This window comes from Bidens hawaiensis, unplaced genomic scaffold (assembly GCF_021521415.1).
Source record: "Bidens hawaiensis isolate Kalapana, Puna unplaced genomic scaffold, B.hawaiensis_p1.1 tig00002477_1, whole genome shotgun sequence".
Taxonomy (NCBI): domain Eukaryota; kingdom Viridiplantae; phylum Streptophyta; class Magnoliopsida; order Asterales; family Asteraceae; genus Bidens; species Bidens hawaiensis.
Genome location: NW_027491136.1, coordinates 2,655,830 through 2,675,224, shown reverse-complemented (window position 1 = coordinate 2,675,224; position 19,395 = coordinate 2,655,830). Strand labels below are relative to the sequence as shown.

Sequence of the window (19,395 nt, the reverse complement as noted above, 5' to 3'; positions counted from 1 at the left end):
GTTAAAAACGGGCTAAATCAAGGATAGTTCACCTTTTACAAATGAAACAATCTGATGGCTTCCATAAAAGGGGGAGCGACCACATCGCGACACGTAAGATTTTAGGGTCTTCTTTAATACATATTATATAGATTATGGCCAAGTTGTAGTGTAGCATTCGGTTTTCTATAACACAATTACAATATTAATCTATAAATTTCATTACTCCTTTTCCTAAAATTTGTAATATGGTGAGTGACATTAATGATTTACAAGATCAGCAGTTAAGATTTATACAAACTCTAAACTTTCTTGTGTGCTATGTCATCGTACTCTCAAATTTAGAGAGTCATGTTGGCTGTTGCTCCAGTTTGGTTAGATTATGCTGTCTTAACCGGACCCATGATAGCTTCAGAGTTTGGCTTGGTGTTTTTCCATGAAACCCTACTGTCGGCTGCCATTTGACAGTCGTTGTACCAGCACAATAGCAAAACTCTCTGGAGTAACACACGGTGGGACCAAAACCCGGGGTAGGCTCGGGATTGGAACCGGCAACCTTTCACGAGGCTTCGCTCAAATTCTTTAATGTCTTAATCCATCAAAATGTCATAAGTGGGAATCAAACTTGAGTCTCTGTTTACTATTGAAAAACTCAAACCTTCTATTTCTATCACTATGTCAAATATATTTTCCTTTTGTTTTACTATGTGTTATAATTTTAAGTTGGCTTTTTTTTTTAAAAAAAAAAAGAAGGTACCTAACCAAAGATTTCAGTGATAAATGGATGCTAAAGAGGTGTTTGGATGTGGGCTTTGAGAGTTATTAGTAAATAAATAAATAAAAGCCCTAATATTAGGGCTTTAAATGAACCGAACGAACACGAACAAAGTCTTGTTCATGTTCGTTTGTTAAAGAAATAGCGTATTCACAAACGGTTCATGAACACTCACCGAACGAGATTTTATGTTTGTGTTCATTCATTAAGAAAATGAATGTGTTCACGAACACAAGTAAAATCAGCAGAGCCTAAAGATTGAGACCGATGTATTCATCAATGTGAATAATGAAAGCCTGTAAACGAATCGAACAAACACGAACAAGGGCATGTTCGTTTTTGTTCATTAACTTTAAACGAACATGGACATTTAATCGAAAAAATATTTATGTTCATGTTCGTTTATTTAAAAAATAAACATTTGTGTTCTTTGTTTAAAATCTAAACAAACATAGTTGAACAAAGATAAACGAACATATATATATGAACAAATGTAAATGAACACAAACAGACCTAAATGAAAACACTCAAATTGACACAAATTAACAAATAAGAAATCTTTTAAGTAGATGACTGATCCAGATAATATTTAATTATTTTTATTAATACATAAATGAACATAAACAACATAAACGAACATAAATAACAGAACGAAACATGTGTTCATGTACGTTCGTTGAATTAAACGAACACAATTTTTTTGTTCATGATAAACGAACATAAACGAACTTCCCGCCGAACGGTTCACGAACAGTTCACCGAACGTTCGGTTCGTTTATAGGCCTACCTAGTATATCAAACTTATTATGCTCTGCATCTCCAAATGTTGTTTTTTAACTTGATCTTCACAATAACTAGTTTTTACAGCATTTTTAGTATCTATCAATCCAACAAAAACAAAACAGCTGAAGATGAAAACTGAACGTCTGTGCGAAGATGAACGGTCGTCTTTGGATAGAATCAACACACTCCCTCAACCCATATTAGAAACCATCCTATCTCTTTTACATGTTAAAAGCAAGGAAAAGTATTCTCTCAAGTGAATGGAGATGCAAGTGGACCACAATTCCTAAACTACATTTTTATCATTACACAATGTGTATCTTGTTTTCGGAGAAACCGTCTGTCACAGCAACCACAAGGAGAAGCATGGGCACAGGGTATAAATCTTGCTATGATATACACCAAATTTTGTTAATGCATCAGGGTCCAATACACGAGCTCACTCTATCTATGCCTTATCGTGGCTGTCCGGAATTAGATCAAAGAATACTTTATTTATCGAAGAATCATGATGTCAAGAAACTAACATTCAGTGGTGGGTCGGATGTTAATTCATGTTAGTATAATTTACCCATATTTGTCTTCTCGTTTCATCACTTAATAGACCTTGATGCCTTTTGTGTTGATCTTGACCATCCACCAATATTCAGTGAATTTGGTAGCCTTCAAAGCTTAAACTTGCATCATGTAGGAATCTCTACAACAACTCTTCTACATCTTTTATCTAATTGCCCATCACTTAAGAGCTTGAGTATGGTAAGTTCCCACTTGAATGCTTGTTCTCATACCAAGGACTTTCCCAACTTATCTAAAATATCGTAAAGTGCTTCAGCTTCTACTTGAACCAAATGAGAAATGCACCATTTATGAACTATTCAAGTGTTTACCTGTGATTGAAAATCTGACTACTTGGCCTCATGTTTCTGAGGTAATATTTTTTCACATTATATAAATGAATAGAAACGTTTTAAATTTTGGTTGTTGATCTTTGTTTTTGCCTCTATGGTTTAAGTGGGTTGCACTAGACTCGGTTCAACAAGAGCTTCCAACCTCACTAATCCACCTTAAATACTTTTTTTTCGATGATGTATTTCGTGTTGACGGCTATGGGCTAGCTTTTCTTCTTGTTTTGATCAAATGTTTCCATAACTTGGAGAAAATTAAGCTAATGGTACGTGTTTAATTATATCTTGAGATTTGTTTGTCTTCATTCTCATACCAAAATATCCTGTGACACAAATGTTCCTTTAGTGTGAATCAGGTAATGATGATTCTGAGGAACACCCCGTTGTATGGGAAGAATATTTAGATTGTTAGTTGGAGCATCTAAAGGAATTGGAGATCAGGTGTTTTAGCAACTCGAAGAGTTTGTGAAGTTTATTTTGGTCAGGTCACCTAAGCCGAATAAGGTGAGCATACATATCATGATTGATCCTAATGAAGAGTCGAGGATGTTAAGAACTCTCTTACAAGCCCTGCGCATGTCGCCGACAGTAATAACCGTTTGATAAAAGTTGCTTTGTAGACATTTTGTTCTCTCAAATCGCTTGAAACGCTACTTATATTCGAAAGAGCAGTAGTACTCAACACCATAACATGATTATCGTATTTATATAAAATAAATGGTTTTACTCGAAAACATAGTTTAATTTCTTAATTATTTGAAGACTTGGGTCACTCACGTAATTTTTAGGCTTCTTCACTTATTAAGCATATTAGAAACAGTAAGTTAGAAGTTAGAACACAAATAAAAATAATTGGAAAACTTTGTTGAAACTGAAATCTCAAAAGAAAAAAAATTATAGGCGTCGGACCATTAAGCTACGCTTTTAGACGTAAATTGGACCTATTGTGTTTCTCATGCCAATTTCACCAATAGTTTTATCATTTTATGTAATTATGTAAGACACAAATTTTTGATTTAACAGAAAATGAAGGCTCATATCTTCAATTTGCAGGTTTATCTCTTACTCAAGTAATACAATATTTTGATGGCTTAAGGATTATCACAAACACGGTTAAACATCTAATATCGTTTACCAATTAAAATTTTAATGATATTAAACTCAAATGTGCAAGTAATAAATGATGCCTGATATGAAGTATCTACAAAAATTAAAATATATATCAATTTTACAGTCTGGTTCGGTGAGAAAACCCCCTGTCTCAATCTGAACCCCCCCCCCCCCCCCCCTTTCTTAAAAAATGAAGTTTGATTATAGTTATTATTCATTAAAAAAGTAATTAAATAAATAAAACATAATTAATCTAGTTAATGCTTATTTGTTCGGCAAGATTTTTGAATTGGGCTGAACAAAAGGTGGGTTCGGCCCAGCAGAACCTAAACCCAAAACTCAAGCAAGTGTGTAAAGCCCATACATGAAGGGAAAAAACTATGAAAATAGCTATATGATATATCCATCTAAAACTATTTCAAAATAAATCACTAATATGACAATGAAATGCACCATATCATAGTCGCTTTTATACTTTTAAGAACTTATCAGACCATTTCCCTCCATAACTACCGACTTAATCCAACAAAATCAATGTATACATGAGATAAGTCACATACTAAAAATGGATACGGCACAAAAGTTAGTAAATCAACGTAAGAGGCCTATTTAATTGTAAGATCAATGGCTACTCATGGATGGCTCTTGATGTCTAGGTCAACTAGTTATGCGATTGATGATATGACTAAATTTATAGACTATCATGTCGTTGAGAGATCAGAGATAAGTTACACTCATTGATCATCATTAGAAAACACCAAAACAACTTATGGTGTGGAACGGATCAACCTGTGGACCTTGTTTATTCAAACCCTGTGCATTCAATTAAATGTGCTTATTGGTTCGACTTGAAATTGAACTAGACCTGTTAAGAACAAACATAGATCCACATATTTCGTGTTTTAGGTTTGTGTAGTGTTTGATATATAAACCCTTGAACATGCATTGAACACTGATTAATATGTGAATCCACAATTATTAGAAAAACAAACATGGTGTATATGGATTACCATGACAAACACGTATCCACTAAGGTGTAATCAATGGGCATTTTGTTTAAAGGTGTCTTGGTGTTAAGACCGGGCCCTATCCTCTAGAAATCTAGATTCTAGAGTTTGAGTCCTGCTGTGACTTAGAAGTAGATTAAATAGGTGTATGAGTTGCTTTTAAAAAAGCAAGTTCATACACTATAAATATGTGTTTATGGTGGTTTCATTAAAAGAAAAGCATAAATTAGTAAAAAACAATGTGATACGGGAAAGTTTTTAAACAAGACGTTGTTGGAATGAAGTCAATGAACCTGAGTCACCTCATGACAAAGCATGCTAATACTTAATATGATAATTATTCGATTCATTACTAGCTTTATGATAACTAAAGAAATACACATTATTTTAACCGTGTAACATGTAAACATATCAATTTCCATCTCTCATCCACTATAGTTCTAAATATTACACCCTTATTATTATTATTATTATACACTTTGGATTCATTATTGTTGGCATCTAATTCTTAATAGCTAACCAACCGACAGTACAAACAAGGAAAAAACAGAAGTTGCAAGGCTGTTATTCTTGTACGCTCCTTCATACATTATTGTGGCATCCGTCTGTCTTTTCTAAGATTTGAATTGTCGTCACGTTGATTATTCTTCATACAACATTGTTACCTCCCATACTAATGTAATCTCATTGGCAAATTCACCATTACAAAGCATAAAGTCATTCATATATTATTTTTTATTCTAACATATTTAAACCCAAAAAGGAGGCACCTTCAAGAAAAACAAAGTTGCTATCAATATCAAGAGCATCTCCAATGGATGCTCTCACAGATCTAAGCACTGACCGGGCGGACTACACGCACCTAGGGATGTTTAACTAAACAAAATTCGAGTTACTCAACTTTATCTAATCAGGTTGCTTGAATTTTGAAGCGGAATTCAAATTTAAAACTCTAATTCGAAGCAATTTCAAATTTCTATCCGTATTTGGGTTGATTTGATTCGAATTAGTAGAACATATCTAATCAATTTCAAAAGCCTGAAATGTTAATATTATAAAAAAAATATATGTACTTAAAAAAATATAAATTATATATATATATATATCTATAGTTCAATTTGAATTTCAAGTTGAAAATCACAAATTCAGTTGAAAATCCAAATTTAAATCGGTTGATAATTCGATTTGAAAACTGAATTCAGAATAGAGTTCGTGCCACCCCAAAAGTGTGCTCTTTTAATGATAACATTGTATTTGTAGGGACTCCTTAAAGACAGCAAAGATTTTCAACGTGTTCACCATCATTTTAATAATTTCAAATCACCTTAAGGGTAAACACATCACAAAAGCCAAAAGCTGAATAACAAAACGTGGCAGCCCACCAAACTTCCAATATGTTCAGTAGTCATTTTATCAAAACAGTTGGTGTGCATATTGAGATAACATTTTCTCTCTAGTTTACATAGGTGATCTATGTTACCACTTGAGGCTGGGTGTGAACACGGGTCTGCCAGCATTCACATCAAGTGTTTGATAATACGACTCAATAAACATAATGGAAGTTTACCGATATGCTTATATGCACATCAAGTGTTTGACAATATGACTTAGTGAACCAAACATAAATGGAGGTTTACCAACATTCACATAAAGTGTTTGACAATATGTCTATTTTCGAAGCTCCAATATATTTATTTATTATCATCACTGGCTTAGCTACCCGTGTATTACACGGGTTTAACAATATAAATTATATAAATAATAAAAAACTCAAGATATATGAAATATTCAATAAACATCCATATCCCCAAATTACATTTGAACGATAAATCATTTCAAACTTTTGTATATCGATGACATTATTACAGTTTTTTTTTCTTGTGGCCTATATTACGACGTCATGCACAAAATTTAGTAACTTAGAAAAATTATACATACAATGAGATATTATTTTATGCTAACATATAATCTAAATAGACTATCATATGTACCTCTTCAAACTTTTGCACGAATTGATTCTTCTTTGACCTGTTAGTAGTTTAAAGGAAACCAAGATGCAGAAAATGTTATTTTTAGAAATTTGACATCTATTAAATAAAAAATATCATGACAAAAAATATTGACTTTGAATGTAATTCGAAACCAAATTTTAAATTTCCAAAATAAGTCTTTTGATATGGCACCAAAGTCAGGACCCCAAAGATTTGTCACAAAGTCATGACCTGAAAGTTGAAACACACTTTGGTCCGTCAACTCTTTTTAAATAAAAATGCTTTTAAAAAACCACCTCGACCTATATCAAATAATGAACCGATAACAATATATTGTGGTAAAAAAATGTTGTTCCTAAACTGCCCTGCTAATGATTATAACCTGAAGTCATTTTTTTCCAAATTGTTCAAAACCCTTGATTCAGTTTAACTAATCTATTGTAAAAAATTGACTATGACAAAATACTCTGTTATATTCAGAAACTTATAAAATTCTAATGATCGATCCTTATTTTCTTAGCTACTTTGTTGTTTTTTCACACCTCTTTGTTGATTACTAAAAACTACTTATAATAGTAATAATAATGATGATACAAATAATATTAGTAACAATATATTATTTTTATTCCATATTTATTATTAATATTTATTAATTATTAGTTTGCATTTATTATAAGTATTTATTTGTATTTATTAGTTCACATGTGACAAAATGAAAGATTAGAAAGCCTTATGTAGTGCCACATTGGATAGAGAAGTGTTAAGAGATGCCATGTGATTAGGGATTTTCTTTTATTATTTAAGTAAGATTATCATTTATATAATATTATATCAAAATATTAATTATATCTTATTATATATTGGTTTGGTAATTGTTAATGGCTTGGGAGTGAGAACTTAATATTTACCTTTCACTCGGCCCGTTATGCTCATCAAAGAACAAATTAGCAACTGAACGCATTTTTATTCGTTGCCCTTTTGCCAAAGATATTTCGGTCAAGCATAGGCCCAAGATGCATGTTTTATGTTGGTCAAATTGACGGCATTCTCCAATCTCCACTAACATGTATCTAAGGAACCCTTATTCTAGTTCTTTACCGAGTGATCATGTAGGTGGTATAGTGTAAAGAAACACAATTCAAGTCATTTTTTTCATGAGTCAAAAGATAGGCCGGTAGATTCACAAAGTTATAAAATATTTATAAAAAAAAACTTTTTGAACTTTTATGGAAAACAAACTAATTTACTCAATAGAAACAAGAACACAGAATTGTAACTTGATTATAGATAAGATTACAAGATGAACAAAAAAACCTCGTAAGAGGAGTAACACAAAAAAACGTAGACGGATAAACGTAGACGATCTACGTTTATCCGTCAAGTTGTGTATGTGAGAGTGGACATCTTTTATTAACTTTGAACCCAAAAGTTAAATTTGTAAATGTTAAGTCTGTCACATGTTGTGTTAAAAATTTAGTATGTTGTATGTCCTGCTGAATTCTCTTTCTTGTTCTTTGTTTTGTCTAGCTAGCTTACTGCGACTGGTTTTAATAAAATTATTGTTAAGAAAAATTTTATACTAGTCAACAGGATTGACTCCTGTGTATCAAGTACAACAAACTTAATAATATTAAAATCTAAATTAATGTTAGGTTCAGTATCATTTAAGTGCAGTTGATGAATATAGTGGTACTGCAGCCATGAATTGTGGAAAACACTTAAATTTCGTCAATTTAGTTACATATTTTTTTGAAAAATAATTTTGTTACATATATAAATCACTAGTTTTGAACCCGTATATTACACAGATTTATCAAAAGATAAAAACAAAAAAAAATTATTTATTTTAATTGTGATTCTCAAAATACTTATAAATTAATTTAATGTAGACTTAAAGGAAAAACAAATGGGTTAACGAAAATTACTAAAATAGCATGGTTTTGAAAACATCGGGTTTGGATTTGCAAGAAATTTAAAAAATGTGCTAAAGTTGCGTAGTTGGTCAAACTTCAGGTACGAAAATGACACTATGTTATAAAATTCACACTGTGTTATAACCCGCATTACAAAATGATTTTGACCCATGACCCATGGATAGCTAAAATGAATGAGATGAGATATTAGAAATTAGAAGAAATATGGGCTTGACACCTAAGCTTTAACACTTTATTAGTATGATAAGATAAGATTATCAGAGATTTTTTAGGTTTTTGAAAGTTGAAACCAATGAATCTTAAAATTGCATTGGATTTACCCTTCAAATAAAATAAAAATAAAAAAAACATATATATATAATCATAAAAGCATTTCTAGTTCATTCCTTACCATATATATATATTATAATTATAATATAAATTATTGTATTTTCTCTTTTCTTTTTAATTAAATAATACTTTTTATACTTTTATCATTATATTTTCTCTCTCAACCATTCACAACCACTTTCAGAAAATATTAAACATTTATACGTTATAAACCTCAAATTTAAATTTCTTATATAATATTTTTTCTCTCATCTACTCACAACCACTCGTAACCATACCATATAATTTGTAAATCTCCCTCACGTATTTTTAGAAAACGGGTTGAGAATGCTCTAAAAAGGCCTTGATTTTAGGGTGCTAACTCGACTCCTCTTGCTCCTAGATCAAGTAAAGTAGTTAACCGTTCAAATCCAGCAAAACTTTAGTTCTACATGAACCTAGGCACCAAAATCCAGATGAACCAAACTATTGGAAGTTTAATCCTACAATAGAGTTATAAGAGAAAGTTGAAGGAGCTAAGTGAAAGAGTTAAGTTAACTTGTATTTAATTAATAGTTTAAATATTTAGAGTTATCAGTTAGTAAATTTGTTTATTTTGCATGCTCATCTTATTGGTTTGAAAGTCTATAACGTAGGAGTATTAGTTATAGTATTTTTTTATCACTATGATAAAAAAAAAGGCATTGTAAAATATAGGGGAAGATTATTGTACAAATTAAATTAACATACTAAGCATACAAATAACATAGAGTAATTACAGTTCTCAAGTAGAGTAATTATGCGACAAAAAATAAAATAGTGTACTAATAATTACACTACTCATAACGTAATTACATTACTAACACAGATAATTACTCTATATTATTATACCAAATTATACTACTTATTTCAACTAGAGTAATTATTTTGTAAATAGAGTAATTGTAGTATCTGTTTCTTCCTCCCCAAATTATACTAGTTTCAACTAAAGTAATTATTTTGTAAGTAGAGTAATTGTAGTATCTGCTTCTTCCTCCTCAAATTACACTACGTGTTTCAAATAGAGTAATTATATTATCGGTAGAGTAATTATTGAATATGCTTCTTCATCTTCATCAAATATCCACGGCAATTTTCTTCGGTTGGAAATATCAATTAGCTTCAATTGATGTATTACTTCGATTTGCAGGTTTCAATTAAGCAATCAATATTCGCAAAAGATTCAATTTGATTCACAAAATTGTAACCTAGGAATGAACGAAGACAATAAGAAACGACGATCGATGACGTCCGGTGGCCGGAATCTGACGGATGCGGACGGTGACGAAATTGATAAGCGCTTAACGGTTGGGAGTTTCAAGCGGAGGCGTGGTGGCCAGAGGATCAATTGAATTAGGCGGAGGCGGTTGCGTGGTGGGGAATTGAGAAGGTGCTGCAGTGGGGAATTGAGAAGGCCGGTGCTGTCGTGGGGAATTGCGAGGCAACAGAGCCTTTGTTGAAGGAAAGGTGGCGGAGGTTGGCGGTGGAGTGATTGGAGTCCGGTGATTTTGTGGTAGATGAGGAAGATGGAGATGAGGTTTGGTTGTTGAATGAGGAAGAAGATGAAAATGTGGTGTGGTGGCTTTATTTTTTATTTGTATTTGATCCGTCTCCGTAAAATATATTTATCACACTTTCATCAGAAAACCATAACTTAGAAAAGGAAATGGCTAAATGCGAAAGTATTCATGCATGTTGGGATGAATCTACTTTACAAGATGACTGACTAGTCAATATAAAACGAGGTTTCAAATTTCAATAGATAATTGAAAAAAAATAAATAAATCATTGCAGATATCATCCTGAGTCAGATTTATAATGACGATGCAATTGTATCTCGTTCTAGTAATAAAGTATTTAAAAAACCGGGGAAAGCATTATTCCAACCACATTGTGGTAATGTGGTTCACTTGCAAGGCGAGAAACAATAAGGTGTTCAACAAACATCGCAAAAGCGTTGAGAAAACCACAGAAGAAATCAAGGCAAATTCGTTTGACTTGATTAAAATTTGAGAAAAATTCAGCTTATGTTTTTGGTATGATTGGCGTAATCTTGAGTTTGTTTTGTAAGCCATGTATAATTGTATCATTATTTTTGAAGAGGTAGGTCCCAGCAGAGCCCATTTGGTCCCGCAAGACTCACCTTAAACAGGGACGTCTGCGCAGAAACCAACTGGATCCGCAGGACCAACCATGCTCAGAGACGTGACGTCCTTACGCGCAGTACGCAAGCTGTTCCCGCAGGAAATGCCTCCCATGGTGAAGGACTCCGCCTGTTCCCGCAGCCTCGGATACAAGCCATGAGGGAAGGCCACCCGCGCAGCATGGCTACACGCACTAGGTACTTAGCTCTCGATCATTCAGTGTCACCTGAAGGAATGAGCAAAGCCGGGAGCAATCCCGCACAGAGGCGGGAGGGGGAATACTCCCGCCCAAATAAGCCAGTCTGTATACTGAAGGACCTTTTACTGTACCTGACGAGGTATGGGCGAAAGATCTGATCAGAGATACGACAGCTCACTGATACAGTATGGCGAGCAGCATGCTCCTGTACTGTATCACTATTAGCCGCTGCCTACTCACCAACTACTGTCATACCACGTGCGTAGCCGGCAGTTGGTGGAAAGGGAATAGTATACAGCAGGCCTGGTCACTATCAGCCGCTGCCTACCCACCAACTACCAGCAGGGCACGTGCGTAGGCTACTGTTGATGAACAGGAACACTGTTGCAGCCGGCCATACCTCCTTGGAAACCTACCTTCGGCTATAAATACCCCAAATGGTATGATCATCTGGGGACAACATATCTTACTACATTATCATCATATTATACCTGATATCTGCTCTAGCAATCTCTTAATATACTTTTATATTTAAAGAGCAATCTAGTCTAATTCTCACGCCGGAGGGTGGTCACAAGGAGGAACCCCCCCCCCTTCTCAGTGACGAGCTCACGGTATCTGTTTTGCAGGTTATCAGAAGAACCATCTTCCAAGGGTCTAACCCCTCGTGGGAAACAGCTATCCAACCCCCAGGTTACCAGTAATCTGCCCGGGGTCCGGTTAGTGTTTCTTCATTGGCGCCATCCGTGCATAAAGCTAGAACTACAATTTTCTCCAGTTTTTTCAAACTTTTACAAAGATGGTTAGAGAAATTCCGGTAACCACAACCCCAGCTACTGGGATGAACACCGGCAACACAGTTTTTACAAACACTACCCCGGCTACCGAAGCCGGGGCAAGTGAAGTAAATTTTACGAACACTGCCCCACTTACCAAAGCTGGGGCAAGTGCAGTAAATGATCACCTACTGGGATCCACCGATATCCAGTTTGAGAAACGAAGACTTCCCCGCCAGACTCTCGATGAAGTTAAGGCATGGGCGGAGGCACGACAAAAGGAATTCCAGGCTGAGTTGAACGAACGCTTGCGTTCCGTGCAACAGGCCGACGAATTCGAATGCTGGGAGGATGACTCGGAGGAATCCGACTCCGACGCGAACCCTCGCCATAGGGCAAAAGGGAAGCGTAAGGAAACGGAATCCCAACCGAAAAGGCATTTTGGACAAGCCTTCAAACCAAAAAGCACAGGTGGAAGTCCACGAGACTTCTCTAAAACGTTCAGACCAAACGTTGCAAATGCAGGAACGTCCAAATTTGCAAGGGACATTGCTGAAGCAATCGCCCCAAAGAGTGCCAAACAAATGCCCAACATAGGCACATATGACGGTATATCTGATCCAGACGATCATTTGAACAGGTTCATAGCGGGGGCAACCGTCAGCAATTGGACGGAACCCACCTGGTGCTACATGTTCCAAATGACGCTGGTTAGGGCTGCTAGAGCATGGTTCGATCGTCTACCGGTCAACCACATCTACGACTGGGCAGACTTCCAACAGAAGTTTAGCCAACACTTCAGCCAGCAACGAAAGTATACCGAGGAGCAATGGACAATCCTCAAATGCATACGAGAGCAAGATGAATCTCTGCCAAACTTCATCACTCGCTTCAACTCAAAGAAGCTAAGTTTGGGCAATATCAGCGAAGATCTTGTTCGCGCTGCCTTCATCCAAGGCGCACATGACCCAGAGCTCATCCGCACCCTAACGGGTAAAGATGGCATGCCATCCACATGGGATGGCATCATGACAGCAGCAAAACGCTATGCGGAAACAGAGAAGCAACTGGGTAGAGATCTCCCACAGAGCACAAACCTCTACACCCAGAGGACGAGAGAAGACAACGTCCTCACCGCCCGACTAAATAAAAAACGAAAGCTAGGCATTTGGCAGTCAAGGGTAAACTTTGACACCTCATCCGGCTTGCAACATCGGTTGGGCGGAAGGGATAATGTACAGTCGCACAGGAACTCCAGATGGACGCCACTCACCAAAAGCGCCACTGAGATATTCGCCACTGAAGAGCTCCCATGGCCAAAGCCTCCAATAATCCGACATCGTCACGATGCTGATCGGAGCAAATACTGTGACTTCCACAAGACAAAGGGCCACAACACTGAAGAATGCATAGATGTAAAAGATATGGTCGAAGCATTTGTCAGAGATGGGACGCTCGCGCACCTCGTGGCGTAATAAAGGCTGAGCAGGCGAGTGCGTATAGAACCCCAGCTGGGGAAAACACGAATCAATTCCAGCTTCAAAATCGAGACTACATGCTGCGTAAAGAACGAGATCCCGAACCAGGTGCGTATCGGCTCGATGGCACTCCCATCCCAACATGGAAGGGAGCTCATTTACACAGTTTGCATGTAAATCAATTCCAATTTGTAAAGAAAAGGCCAAGAGCCACTTCTAATGGAAATGATTCTCTTTAAGAACATCGAAGCTGATGATTTTACATTTATACTTTTCTGAACACTAATATGCCGGTTTTCACCGCATAATTACGTGAAGTCGTTGCGTGGAAAGTGCCGGTCTATCCGCATGAATCATTAAAGGAAACTGAATAACCTATCAACAACCGCGCGTCGAACGGTTAAACTATGCAACACTGGTGACGGCATTCACATTACGTGAAGTCGTTGCGTGGGAAGGCGGTCCTACCCGCACGAACCCAATAACTTGACAAACCTTCACGCAGGTCAGTTGAAGGGGAAGAGTTCAATTATCCCATTAAATGAAAGTGCCGGTCTATCCGCATGAATCATGAAAGGAAACTGAACACTAACCTATCGACAACCGCGCGTCGAACGGTTCAAAAAAAAATTTTTAAAAAGGATAAGGAAAACCTACACGCAGGTCAGATATGGGTAAAGTTTTGCCATCCTACTAAGTGCAAGTGACGGTTCTACCCGCACAATCACGAAAGAGGAAGCAAAACTTCACACCTACTATCAACCACGTTCAAAGGTTAACTTATCCTCAAAAGGTGAGGAAAACCTACACGTAGGTCAGATAAGGGTAAAGTTTTGCCATCCTACTAAGTGCAAGTGACGGTTCTACCCGCACAATCACGAAAGAGGAAGCAAGACTTCCTGTGATCAACCACGTTCAAAGGTTAACTTATCCTCAAAAGATGAGAAAAACCTACACGCAGGTCAGATATAGGTTTAAAGTTAAAGCCATCCTACTAAGTGCAAGTAACGGTTCTACCTGCACAATCACGAAAGAGGAAGCGAAAACTTTAATCCATTATCAACCACGTTCAAAGGTTAACTTATCTTAATGCCTTAGAAATTTCGAAAAGTAAAACCTACACGCAGGTCAGATGAAGGGTAAAGTTTAGCCATCCTACCAAGTGCAAGTGACGGTTCTACCTGCACAATCACGAAGGAGGAAGCGAAACTTTAACCCATTATCAACTACGTTCAAAGGTTAACTTATTCTAAACACTTGAAAAATTGCTAATTTAAACTAAGTATGCAAGTCATAAGTTTATAAAGCAAGGAACCCAAAGAAGGAAATAACAATCTTGGCAAAAAGATTAATATTTCAAGAATATATTACAAGAATGGCCGGGTAACTACCCGCCTAAAAGAAAAAAAAAACTATACAAGTCTATCTTAGCAATGGGAAGGGATCTTCAGGATCAAGCTTCAGGGCCGCTTCCACTTGGACCCGCTCCGTCAGAACGGGGTGGTTCGAGGAACGCTTTGAGGACAGCTAACCCATCATCAGCAGCAGCTACTTCGTCCACCTTCTTCACCACTGGATGCGGGAAGGCGGCGTATTGGTTCAATGCTTGGTCATAAATGGCTTCGGTATCCACATCGAACAAAGGGAAGTTGGAAGGCGGGACGCCTTTCTCAACAAACCCTAGACCAAGCAGGAAGCCGGCCTTTTCCCCATCCTCATGAGAAGCGTTGAGGGCTGCGGTCATAGCATCATCGTAAGAGGTCTCTGAAAAGACCCGACGCACAACCTACAAAGAAAACACAAGTATTAGAACCTTTTCTTACAAAAGAAAAGCGTGAAGATAAAACTAAACATACCTGAGGCAACGCTTCTCGAAGAAGCCATTGGAGGGCAGCTTGAGCTTCGTTATGGGCGCGTTCGGCTTCGCTCTTGTTAAGGTTGGCAAGTAAAACTTCCTTTGCGGCAGCCTCTTCGACGCCCTTAAGTTTCCGCTCGGTGTGGTCAAGCACCCCCCTCTGGTCCAGGATTTCCTGGAGTTTCTTGGCATCTTCCATTGCCAAGGCATCATGAGCGCGTTAGAGAGCCTCTAATTTGGCCTTGAGCTCCTCATTCTCCACACGCAAAGGCTCAGCAACGGCTTCAGCCTTGGCAGCCCTCTCGGTTGCGTTTCGCGCAGTCTCCCTGGCCAGCCGAAGCTGTTCATTCACAGCTTGGGCAGCCTTGGAGCGGGCCTCGAGTCGCGCCTGAACTTCAACCTCGAGGGCCTTGAAGGCCTTCTCCTTGTCGGCGGCAGCTGCCGCCAGCTGTTGGTTCTCCTCCCGAAGAGCACGCGCCTCAGATATGTCCTTGGCGCGAGCTGCTTTCAACTTGTCGTTTTCACGACAAAGCAGCTCGACGCGCGGCTGCATCCGGGCCTGGAGAACCCGAAGCTCATTAGTTAGCCTACCCTCCTGGTAGCTAACCATGGCTTCCCCCAACGCACCCGGAGGAGCAGCGTGGCGAGCCCAGTCCACGCACTCCACAGGTGTGCGAAGGGTTGTTCCTCGGCGTATGTTCCATCGCGGAACATACACTTCATTGGAATCCGACACTGCAAAAGAAACAAAAGCAGTAAGGAAAAGATGATAAAAAACATAAGGGAAAAAGAAAGGAACCCTACGCACCTGTAGGGTCAATGACAGGCCGATAGCCGCCAAACCCATCACCTGAACCTAAAGGAAATCCATCCAACAGGTCAGGCAGACGGGAAGGTGGCAAAGATCGGCGGGAAGCCCTGCGCGTACCTGATGGTCCGGCCATCGGTGCCGGTGGCGCGGGCATGGTGGCAGCCGCCGTGGTCGCCGTTGTGGTCGCCGCCGTGGTCGCCGCCTTGTAAGCAGCAGCAGTAACCGCCGGCTCTGTGAAGGATGCTGTAAAAATCGCACTCACAGCCGGCGGTGACGTCATCTCTGCCGGAACAGTTGGCTCAAAGGAATGAGCAACTGGACCAGCGGATGCAGGCACAGGCGCCTGGGTCGACGCCTCAGGAAGGCTGACCGAGCCTACCGTCATTGGCGGGGAGATACTCCCCTGCGGTTCACCCCGGAATGCGTCAACATCCACGCCTGCACAAAGAAGAAAGTGTTAGATAAATTTATGAAGTAATAAATCTACAAAGACAAACTATGATTGTACTTACGGGTTTTCTTGACCCTGAACGTACGGACGGGCGGGGAGGAACCCGATGGAGCCGGCCTCTTGGTACCGGTCACCGTCGTCTTCGTTGGTTCTCCGGAGGTAACGGTCGTAGCCTCCGGAGCAGTGGTCTTCTCACCACCGGGCTTCCCCGCCACCTCTTCACTATCTGACTCCGAGTCAGATAGAACCACTGGATCAGCTGTGGAGGCCTTCTCCTTCCCCTTCACGCCGGCAGCAGCCTTCTTCTTCCGCACAAGGGGAGGACCATCTGCGGATTCCTCAGAAGAAGACAGGATGTAAGGATTTCCAGCAACGGGTACAGCATTGAGGGGTTCAGGATAGAATATCTCCTTACCTGGCCGCCGGTGGCTCAGGATCTCTTGGCCCGGCGGATAGACCTCCACAAACCTATCCGCCGTTTGCTCCAGGATGGGCAACTCATTGTCGTCCAGAGCACGAGTGCCCACCCGCACGGGACTGTCAGCTTCCCGCGGGAACAGGAGCGACTCCAAATTATTCCCCTCTGAAAGAAAAAGAAACAGTTAGAAAATTAACTAATATCAGCAAGAAAGACAAGACATACCATAAGGAATAGAGTTCAAACCGTATTCAAGAAGGATGGGAAACCGGGACGCATCCTTCCATACCCGGCTCATCCCCAGCAGCACCATCCCGGACTCCGCAAACCGGTAAACCGGAGATTGGACCCGGGATATCTTCGCGAACCATTCCGCCTCCTGGTAGCTGGAAGCGTGAAGGCTCGGAAGCGCTTGACCCTTCTTGAACTTCATAGCAATGGGGATGGCGCGGGCAGAGATATAGAAGAACTCCCGCTTCCACGATCGGAGACTGCGCTCGGTCACGCAGATCTTCAAACCCTTAATACGGGTTGTCAGGGTGTACCACCCCTGGACGCACCTCCAAGTATAAAAGGTCATCAGGCGGTCCACGTAGGGCTCAATACCCAGAATCCGACACACCCACTCGAAGTGCCGGACCTTGGCAATCGCCATCGGATGCACCTCGGTCAGGTGCACCCCGTGCCTCTCCAGGACACGGTACACAAACTTTGTCAATGGGAACCTAAGGTTCCCATAAACAAAGAATGCAGCATATACCCCGATCTTGCCACTGGGGGCATCGTACACAGTCTGGTGGGATTCAGGAAACTCAGTCTCGAGAGACTCGAGCATGAACTTCCTGACGATGTACTGGTACTGATCGACAGGTAGAGCACACTGGCACTCGCCAGCAGTACTCCTATCGTCGGCTACAGCTTCAGCATCATGAGAAGACATTTTTGCAGAAAGAAGAGTGATTTCGGGAAAATGCTTGCCTGAAAAAGGGGAGTATTTGCCGGAAATCACTAAGAAGAAGAAGAAGAGAGGTGAAAGTATGGATTACAAAGAGGCCTCTCCCCCTTTATATACTAATCGCAATTAATGCGGTGAATTTAATGCGGAGGAGAGAGAAATCGAAGGTGCAATGAAACTATGACACGTGGCAAAAAGCAGGCTGGCAACAGCTGTTGACAGGACGTGTGCCAGTAATTTCGCGGCCACGCGCCCGAAAAATCGTGCCCACGCGCCAGGAAAAGCGTCTGGAATGACCATGTTCTGTCACGTCACCATAACTTCCTGCACGTCCTGACACAGTCAGAAGAAACCGTCGCACGACGTTTCAGAGGTTTGGACTGTTCTTATCTTTTCACCAACTCTTCGAATTTCAAAATTCAAAAAATTTGAAAATATTAAAAAGTAAGCGGGAAAATACCCCTTACCCCTTGGCAAACAAGTAACCGTAAGACGGATGCGGGTACAGTGTAAAGGCAAAACCCTTCACATACCTAGCACCCGCAGGGAATTGAAGCCAAATAAACCTTGGCAAACAAGTAACCGTAAGACGGATGCGGGTACAGTGTAAAGGCAAAACCCTTCACATACCTAGCACCCGCAGGGAATTGAAGCCAAATAAACCTTGGCAAACAAGTAACCGTAAGACGGATGCGGGTACAGTGTAAAGGCAAAACCCTTCACATACCTAGCACCCGCAGGGAATTGAAGCCAAATAAACCTTGGCAAACAAGTAACCGTAAGACGGATGCGGGTACAGTGTTAAGGCAAAACCCTTCACATACCTAGCACCCGCAGGGAATTGAAGCCAAGTATTCCTCGGCAACCAAGTAACTATAAGACGGGTGCGGGTACAGTGTAAAGGCAAAACCCTTCACATACCTAGCACCCGCAGGGAATTGACGCCAGGAATACCTTGGAAGTAAAGTAACCGTAAGACGAGCGCAGGTACAGTGTCAAGGCAAAACCCTTCACATACCTAGCGCTCCGCTGGGAATTGAAACCAAGAAGGATCTTCTGGGCAATGCTTGCGGAAACGGAAATAACATCCCCGCATAGCGGGAACGTCGAGAACTACGTTGTTTGAAGCTCCATGATGGAATTGGTGGTCTTAACATAATTGATCACTATGTTCAAAACTACCAAAACCTCATGGAAAATCCATACAACTGGGACTCAATGCTCCTGACTTGCGAGGAGGTTACAGACCTACCCGCATCATACCCAAAGACCAAGCAGGAAACTCGGGCATTTCTGCAAGTGACAAGGACTTCCGCGGAAAGAATCCCCATGGAAAACCTTACAAAACCCTTTTCAAAACCCTTTGCTCAAGTCCAAAAGTTCACCTCACTTTATTAAACACGCATGAGAAGAACATTGGACTGGGGGGACTTGAAGAGGTAGGTCCCAGCAGAGCCCATTTGGTCCCGCAAGACT

General features: G+C 39.7%; 1 pseudogene; it reads left to right on the top strand.

The window, feature by feature from the left end:
• The first annotated feature begins 1,665 nt into the window (after positions 1–1,665).
• On the top strand, positions 1,666–3,045 carry LOC143619702 (F-box/FBD/LRR-repeat protein At1g13570-like; annotated as a pseudogene).
• Positions 3,046–19,395: the final 16,350 nt, after the last annotated feature.